Source organism: Microtus oregoni, unplaced genomic scaffold (genome assembly GCF_018167655.1).
Source record: "Microtus oregoni isolate MIOR12 unplaced genomic scaffold, Mior012 000011F_ref0000422, whole genome shotgun sequence".
NCBI classification, from domain to species: Eukaryota; Metazoa; Chordata; class Mammalia; order Rodentia; family Cricetidae; genus Microtus; species Microtus oregoni.
The window spans coordinates 29320731-29330420 of record NW_024543070.1 but is presented as its reverse complement, the minus strand read 5'-3'; positions in this window follow the sequence as shown (position 1 = coordinate 29330420).

Sequence of the window (9690 nt, the reverse complement as noted above, 5' to 3'; positions counted from 1 at the left end):
TTTTAATGAAGCAGAAAAGTTGAAGACCTATTTTTCCTTGTACGGGAAAAGTTCATCGGTTGCTTTATTTTGTATCCTGCAGAATGTCTGGCAGTTTCTTCTGTGAAGCAGGAACCCTGAAGGATCATTATGTCTTTTTGAAAGTTCAGCAGCCACTTTTCCGTGGGTCCTGCATGTCCAGTTTATACAGCATACCATCAAGCAGTCCAGGCAAGAGCAGTTTCTTGCCCGAATAGCTAGCCTTGTCATATTAAAGTCAAATTTCATAATGAGTTTCTTCGATGCCCATCAACCTCTGTGAAGTAATTGGTACTGCCAGAAGCAGACATGTCTCACCGTCAAAAAAAGTCTAAGTTCTTAAAACATTTTAAATGCTATCTTCTTCAGGTCTTTGATTTTTTGTTTGTTTTTGGTTTTTCGAGACAGGGTTTCTCTGTAGCTTTGGAGCCTGTTCTGGAACTAGCTCTGTAGACCAGGCAGGTCTCGAACTCACAGAGATCTGCCTGCCTCTGCCTCCCGAGTGCTGGGATTAAGGTCTTTGAAAGGGTTGAAGAATACTTATACATCTGAAATACATCTCTGTACATCTAGAAAACCTAACTAACATAGCTACAAGTTTGACTATTATAAATGACTTTATGAATCTGTAATTTTTAACTATATATCACACTTTTAAATGAGCTATGTAAACAATATCTTAAATAAGAGTAGAAATATATATATATATATATTACAAAATTAACCTGAAATCTGTAACAGTAGACCAAGATCCATACCAATGCAAAGTATTCATCTCTATATCATATCCCCCTTATTAGTTTTTTAGAAATTGACCATTAATCACTTGTAATCAGCCCCCTTAAATGAAAACAAACATTTGTAAACAATTATTTTAGGAATTTGGGCGTAGTTTTCTCTAAACTGCTTCTTGCTGTTTGTTTGGGCAAAGTATTTTTAGGGTTCATAGATACCTTTCAGGGGGTCTTGTTCTGTTCTATCAAACCATATTAGCCTGGAAGGAACCCACAGGTTCTCATTCTCTGTGGAAACAAAAGCAGAACTTCTTGCTGTGGGACAATTGTCTTTTATCCTGTCACTTGTATTATTTTTAATAAAATGCTGATTGGCCAGTAGCCAGGCAGCAAGTATATGTGGGGTGACGGTGAACAAGCAGGAAGTAGAGACGGGGCAATGAGAATTATCAGTCTGCAGTGGTCTCCCGGATACAGTGGAAGCAAGATAAGACTGCCTTGCTGGAAAAGTTACCAAGCCACATGGCTAACACAGACAAGTATTATGGGCTAATATAAGTTATAAGAGTTAATAAGAAGCCTGAGCTACTAGGCCAATCAGTTTATGATTACTATAGACCTCTGTGTGTTTCTTTGGGACTGAATGACTGTGGGACCTTGTGGGACAGAAATTTCTGTCAACAACCTCTTTTAAAACCAACATATTCTTAGACCCTGTGTCTCTATTTGAGGTCTTTTCTATCTGAATCTGTCCTATTGTGTATCTGGAATCCTTTTCTGACAAGGAGCATTTTAAAATGGTAAGCAGTATGGTTGTGGCAGCCCTGGATGCTGGCTTCACCTCTCTTAGCCTTTCAATATGGTGGAGATACATTTACCGCCAGCCCTGGGACTGCTGGGCAGGAGCCATGGTCACCACCTCTACTCTGGGAAGCACCATGCAGCACATTAACCCTTTTTGTCTGAGTAAAAGTTAAATCTGCCATGCAGCGCACTGCATGGCCTGGAAATATCTCTGTGTATGGCAGTGGGAATCTGCCATGCTCTCCTCCTGGGCATGCCTATCAGACATGATCCAGGCAGTTGCCCAGGCAGAGAGTGCTGAGCTGCTGGCGTTCTCTCAACTGCTTTCCTTCTAACCCCAGGTGGGTGTACAATGACCTGGATCTGAAGTGGGTGGCAGGCCATGCGTGTTAGCCCAAGCTGTTTGGGCGCCATTTTAAAATAGAGACTGCTCATTCATTTCCCAACTGCCCAAACCCAAATAATCACACAGAAACTATATTACAACACCGCTTGGCCTATTAGCTCAGGCTTCTTATTAACTAACTCTTACATCTTAAAATAACCCTATTATTTGTGTATCACCACTAGGCTGTGGCCTACCAATAAGGTTCCCTGGCATCTCTCTGCTTCGGCAGCTACATGGCATCTCTTTAACTCCACCTATTGTCTCATATCTCTGGTAATAAAACATATTCATAGCATACAGAGGGGAATCCCACATCAGGACAGTGTACACAACAGTGTAAGTTCGGCCACAACTGATAATACTAATCTTACCAGTGTCCTTATTTTTCCTTTTTATGGAGCCTGTGGCTTTATCCCGCTGTGGTTACAGCACTCCAGGTACTTTATAAGGCAGTAACAATATAGCTGTGACATGAGTGAGGCCTGAGGTTTTATAAAGCTCACGTTACCAAATAAATCTCTTTAGATAGCTGCACAGTAGCCTGCAAACACTGACAGAGGTCACAGGCTTTGCCCTGTTCTGTAGCACTTGGTAAACCTTGCCTAAGTCCTCATAAAGCCCAAGCTTTACCGTGTTGTAAAAGAGGAATCTATCACAGCCAGATAAGGTTCCCAGGGACTAAGGGGGAAGGGTAGGGTCCTGACGTGGCTCCTACTTAGAGGCCCACCACAGAGTGAGAGACCTGAGGCCTCAACAGCACGCCCTGATAATCGCAGGCCAGAACAAAACTATGGGACTGACATCTCTATGGGTGGCTCAGAAAGGCTTCTGGAAGTCACAGGAAGGAAGCCTTCAAAATACACTGCCAATTCAGCATTTCAGAAGGAATCAATATTTCCACAACTGCTTCCAGCTCTCCACCTGAGATGGTAGACCAGATGGCCCAACACACCCAGTGGCCTGAGGGAGCAGGGTCCAAGGACTTGAGGCTACCCCACTCCTAGACAGGACCTGGGTGTTCCAGGGTGCCTCTTGGGCCGGGTACCATCTCAGCAGGCAGCAGGGGTTCAGTGTGGGTTCAGAGAACAAGGGATAGACAAGTGCAGAGTGTGCATGGGAAAATGGTAGGGGTGATGCTCGCAGCTGGGCCTGGCCAGGTTTGTGGGAGAATTCCAGAGAAAGCTGACTCCATGCTGCTTAGAGTCTTGGGGCCCCTGAATGGAGGTAGTCTCCAGATGTAAGAGCAGTTGCCATGGAGACTAGGTGCCCCTAGCTTGGGCTTTGATGCAGCCAGGAGATAGGCGGGGTGAACTTGACCTCTATGAGTTTAGGACCTTGTGCCTCTCACCCCAACAAAATCACCATTTCTCAGAGTTCTGTCAACAACTAGGTAAAGTTACAAAAAAATCAACAACAACAACAACAAAAACAAAACAAAAAACAAACCCCAAAGTCCTGGGCTCCTGTAAAGGCACAGAAACTGGGAGGCTGCTGGGGCTTTGTCACACTTTGCTGGTCCCATCTGTACACTAAATGTAGCTATGCTCCAAATATGGATGTTTCCAAATGCCCACCCCTTTTTGTCCACAGAACAGAGTGGCCTTAGAAAAAGGTAAGTACCACCCGTACCATGTGCCTTGTCACCAGTAATTTATTTCTATATCCTCAAATATCTTCTTGTGCAGTGGGAAAATAAGGATGGGGCTAAATGTGGCCCAGACTTCAGAGTCCTCCCCACCAGCCTGCTGCAGAGGCCGAGGACAGTTCCACGAGCCTCTCAGCTTACGACTGTGGAGACAGTTCCACGAGCCTCTCAGTTTACGATTGTGAAGACAGTTCCACGAGCACTCTCAGCTCACGATTGTGAAGACAGTTCCACGAGCCTCTCAGCTCACGATTGAGTTGGCGAATGAGTTCCTTCGGCTCAGAGCTGAGGCTTTATAGACTTCTAGAAAACACACTTGCAGAGGGAAATAAGGAATTAGTCAAATGCTTGAAAACCATTAGCTAATCCATAAATGGCAGCAAGACAGTCCTTTTGGTGCAAGACCAGAGGCTATGAGGTCCCACTCTGGCTATGGGCACAATGGAAAAGTAGAGAACCTGGTACCCGCTGAGCCTTAGCAAGCCTCAGAGCAAAGGGGATCCATGACCATCTGGAAACTCCTAGCTGTCACCGGTTGAGTCTGCATTGAAGACTAGATGAGCTGGATCTGATGTTCCCCATAATAGCCACCACAACAGGCACATACACCCAGGAAGAACAGAGCCTGTGCGTGCTGGGTGGCCTTCTCTTTTCCACCTCTGTTCCATCTGGGTCCCCAGCCTGCTGGATGGAGCCGTATGCATTCAGGCCATTCCTCAGCTGCCATCCCACCCGTCAATCCTCTCTAGAAATGTCCCCAGAGACACACTTAGAGGTGGACACTTACTTCACGCATGCGGGGCCACTCTGCTGCCTGAGATGCATTCCTGAGCCCTCGCACCCTCGTCTGTATTTCTCCACTCTCATTTGGCTGACCACTCCCACCCAGCTGATTCTCTTAGGCTACCAATGTCATCCACGGCACCTTTGGTTCCTGCACCTTCCATGCAGTGGGTTCCCTGTGAGCCAACTCATCAATCCCACCACGACTCTCCAACTACTAATGAAGTCCAATGTGAATCTCGAGTCTGACCTTTTCCTTGAATTCTCTGTGGGACTGACTACCACCGAATGCCGTTACTTCTTGCACAGGCATCCTTACCAGACTGTAAATTATTACCCCTCACCCCTGACTCTCCATTTCCGGGCTTACTAACCACATCGTCCATTCATTCTCTCCAAGAGAAGTGTGGCCTCTCTTAAGATGTCTTTCACTCACATATGCGTGTGCAGGATGAGGCGACATGGTGCTCACCATTGTTCCTGCTATGCCCCTTGTTCTCTGATGTGGGAGGTCCTTCTGTATATGTGTTGCTCCTATTGGTTAATGAATAAAGCTGCTTTGCCCTATGGAAGGGCAGAATATAGCCAGGCTGGAAGAAATATAGAGAGAGAGGGGCTGGAGAGATGGCTCAGCGGTTAAGAGCACTGCCTGCTCTTCCAAAGGTCCTGAGTTCAGTTCCCAGCAACCACATGGTGGCTCACAATCATCTGTAATGAGATCTGGTGCCCTCTTCTGGCCTGTAGACAGAATACTGAGAATACTGTATATAATAAATAAATCTTAAAAAAAAAAAGAAATAGAGAGAGAGAATAGGTGGAATCAAAGAGACGCCATGTAACTGCCAAAGGATTTAGATGCTCAGAAACTTTCCAGTAAGCCACAGCCTCATGGTGATACAAAGACAGATAGAAATGGGTTAATTTAAGATGTAAGAGTTAGTTAATAAGAAACCGGAGCGAATAGGCCAAACAGTGTTGTAATTATTATAGTTTCTGTGTGATTATTTGGTTCTGGGTGGCCAGGAAGTAAAGGAGCAGTCTCTGTTTACAGTCCTTTGTGTGGTGGCTGGTACATTAATCTCTATTGAAATTCACGCACATACAAAATCTACATGGATATGGACAGAAACGTGAGGAATAAATGGGGAAGAAGAGTCAGTTTCCCGTTAGTCACGGCATCAAGAGCATGAATTGGACACCAGTGAGTGAGAAATTTTATTTTATTGGTAACGGGAGCCCAGAGTAATACCAAAAGGAGATACAGAATGAAGCCAAAGTGTTAAATCTGGAACTGAACAGAGACTGTCGGGTATTTCATAGCTGTCAGGGAAGACGATAATCCCCGAGGGGGAGCTCATGACTCAGAGAAGGGCTGCATATAGACACATTTAATAAAAGCATAATGGCTTCGTGACTCTTTGAAAGCAAAGAGATGAAGATTATACATTCTATTCAATACTAAAAATACACATCTAGAAGACGGTGACGTGCAGGGAGCTGAAGACAGGGATTAGCATTTTAGGGTCTTCTAGCACCGTGTGATTTTAGCACAGCTCTCTATAGAGTCTTGCTTCTTGCCAGTCATGGGTTTGATGAGATGATTATCCACAGACTGAAACTAGACATTTTTGTGAGGTGATAGTGATGTATGTGTGTGTGTGTGTGTGTGTGCATGCACACCAATGTGCACTTCATATCTCCTTCAATTCCTGTCTTATTTTGAGACAGGGTCTCTCACTGAACCAGGAGCTCACCATTTCCTCTGGATCGGCTGCCCATAGAGCCCCTGGAATCCGACTGCATCCACCCCTCTAGCTCTGGGGTTAAGTGGGCGTTAGCGATCAGAACCCAGGTCCTCGTGCCTGTGCGAACACTTTGCCCACTGACTTATCTCCCCAGCCCCTGCAACTAAATACTTAATGATGCCATAATTGGGGTATATTAATTACCACAACAAATTACCAAAAAGTTAGGTGGCTTAAACCCCTGCAGGGATGTTAACCTCTTGATTTGGAGGCTCACCGGGAGACTATAATCAAGGTGTCAAAGGCCACACTGGGTTGAAAACGAAAGGAACTCACTTCCGGTCCCCCTTGCTCACTGCTGGTCATTGCTAGCAATCCTCTCCATCCCTTGGTTTGTAGCAGCACTGTCCCAGGCTCTGTCTCCGTTTTCACATGGGCTGCTCTCCTCGCTGGACACGAACATTTCTCATGTTCTCTTAAAGGGCACCAAGCAATCAGATGTCATTTTAACACATTCCACAAGCAAAAGAAGTACGTTTGCAAATAAAATCGCATTATGAGGTCCCACATAGACCAGAAGCGGGGGGACGGTGCTAGCATTCCACGGAAATTCGAATTTATTTGGCTCTTTTTTAAGTGAAATGGGCCCCCAAAGCTCTTCTGTAACAAAAGTCTTTTAAGTGAAATGGGCCCCCAAAGCTCTTCTGTAACAAAAGTCAATGTTCTAGTGTGCCACTAGAGGGCGCAAGAGAGCCACCCATTGAGTGGCCGCATGGGCCAACTGAGTAACTGTCAGGTTCTAGCACCGCTTTCCCTGGCAGTCATGCCTGTATATTCTAGGCAGTTTTGCTACACAGTGCCTCCCTGAGCTATCTGGCAGCGTTTGGTTTACCCTTGCACCTTAGAGGTTTCTGTAAGTTCCAGGGGGCGAGTTTCAAAACCATGGCATTACCCTGGCTTTTCTGCTATCAGTGAACCAAGACGGTATGTCGAGGGGTAGCTAACAGTAGCTGGGACTGCAATTGTGTGCCGCAGCACCTTGCTGTTCGGCTGTATGGGAAGTTACCTGCAGGAATAATCTGAGGTTAGGATGACGCTACCAACTAGGGAAGATTTTCACTTGCTACTCCAGACACCAAGGAGTGGTACCAGCCCAAGACTCTTTAAACCTCCCGCAAGCCTTGAAACTTGCCAACCATGCAGGTTGTTCAAAACTAGTCTGCGATTCTGTACAAAGATTGTGTCTCTTCCTTGTCTGAGGGAGCCTTTCCACTGACTCCTAACATTTCAGGTATCTGTTTTTTCTGGCCTTATTTGGCCGCTGTAAAGGGAAACTTTAAATGTTCCCTAGTGGGCAATCTTTTGGAAAGTGAATCAATATCTACCTACCTTCCTTTTCTTTCTTTTTTTTTCTTTCTTCCTCTTTCTCTCTCCTCTCTCCTCTCCCCACCCCGTCTCTGAAAACAATCTAACATCCATGATATATCCTAGCTCAGAAACTGAATCTTGACTCTTACCTTACACTACATAAAACTTATTTTTAAATGGAAAGTAAATACATGTATGCTGGTTGGGTTTTGTTTGTTCGTCAGCTGGGCACAAGCCAGGAAGAAGAACCTTTGATTGAGAAAATGCCTTGGTAACATTGGCCAATAGGCAAGTCTGTAGAGCATTTCCTTGATTAATAGTTGATTTAGGACAGCCCAACCCACTGTGCGTGGTGCCATTCCCAGGCAGATGGCTTTGGGTTGTGATGTGGGATGCCTCTTTGTATGCTATGACTATATTTTATTACCATTGGTTAATAAAGAAGCTCCTTTGGCCCATGGCAGGGGAGAATATAGCTAGGCAGGAAATCCAAACAAAGACAGGGAGACAGAAGGTAGAGTCAGGGAGATGCCAGCAGCTGCCAGAGAAGCAAGATGTGAGGTAACAAGCCATGGGCCTCTTGGTTAAATATAGAATAGTAGAAATGGGTTAATTTAAGTTGTAAGAGTTAGCTAATAAGAAGCCTGAGCTAATAGGTCAAACAGTTTGTAATTAATATTAAGTCTCAGAGTGGTTATTTGGGAATAACCAGGCAGGCAGAAGAGAAACCTCCAGTTACAGGGCTGTATGTCAAGCTAAATGACCCACAGGGAGCAAGCCAGGAGGCAGCATTCCTCTATGGTTTCTGCTGCAGCTACTGTTTCTACCTTCCCGCCTTGACTTCCCTTCACAATGGACTTCAAATAAATATAAACTGTAAGACGAAATAAGCCTTCCTTCCCCACACGGCTCCTGGGTTAGTGTTTATCACAGCACTAGGAAGGAAACTAAGATGCCAGGCAATGCCTAAAGCTATTTTTTTTTGTTGTTTTTTGTTTGTTTGTTTGTTTTTGGCATTTTGGTTTTTCGAGGCAGGTTTTCTCTGTGTAACAGCCCTGGCTGTTCTAGAACTTGCTTGGTAGACCAGGCTGGCCTCAAACTCATAGAACTCTCTACCTGACTTCACCTCCAGAGTGCTGAGATGAAAGGCCTGTGCCACCATACCCAGCAAAAAACAAAAACAAAATAAACCTCAGATCAGGCAAAGGATTTCCTAGTGAGAGCACAAGGATGAACCTGGCAGAAGATGAAGGATGCTATCTGCTCCTTACAGGACCCATTAAGGGAGGTGTTTTTATGCCAAGAGCCCTTGTTGCTCTCCTAGAGGACCAAATTTAGCCCCCAGCACCAATATCAGTCACACCAGGTGGTTCACAACTGCCTGTAACTCCAGCTTCAGGGTCAATACTCTCTCTTGACTTCTGGACACACACACACAAACCAATAACACATAAACACATTAAAAAATAAATCTTAAGCCGGGCGATGGTGGCGCATGCCTTTAATCCCAGCACTTGGGAGGCAGAGGCAGGCGGATCTCTGTGAGTTCGGGACCAGCCTGGTCTACAGAGCTAGTTCCAGGACAGGCTCCAAAGCCACAAAGAAACCCTGTCTCAAAAAAAAAAAAAACTTACAATAGTTTTAAACATAACTCCATTAAGAAGCAAATGAGACAGACACGGTGGTGCGCACCTTTAACCCAGCACTCAGGAGACACAGATCATGGCTTTCACGGATCCATGATCTCCATGAGTCCTAGGCCAGCTTCGTCTTCTGAGTGAGTTTCAGGCCAGCAAGAGTTACATGGAGAGACCCTGTCTTAAAAAACAAAACTAGCCTTTAATCCCAGCACTTGGAAGGCAGAGGCAGGCGAATCTCTGTGAGTTCGAGTCCAGCCTGATCTACAGAGTGAGTGCCAGGACAGGCTCCAAAGCTACAGAGAAACCAGTAAGAAACTGGGTTGAAAAGAGCATAAAGTCAGGAGTGTTGATCAGGGGAAGAATAAAAAAGTCTCATGTGCAGAAGGCCCTGGGACAGAGAGAGAGAGAGAGAGAGAGAGAGAGAGAGAGAGAGAGAGAGAGGTTAAACATGTAAATAACGTAAGTAGACGTTTAAAACTCCAATGCTCTGAGAAAGACAGAGGTCTTGAGACTTTTAGGCCTCCCCATTCGTTCTTGTAGCACAGCACCAGACACGGCCTTCTCC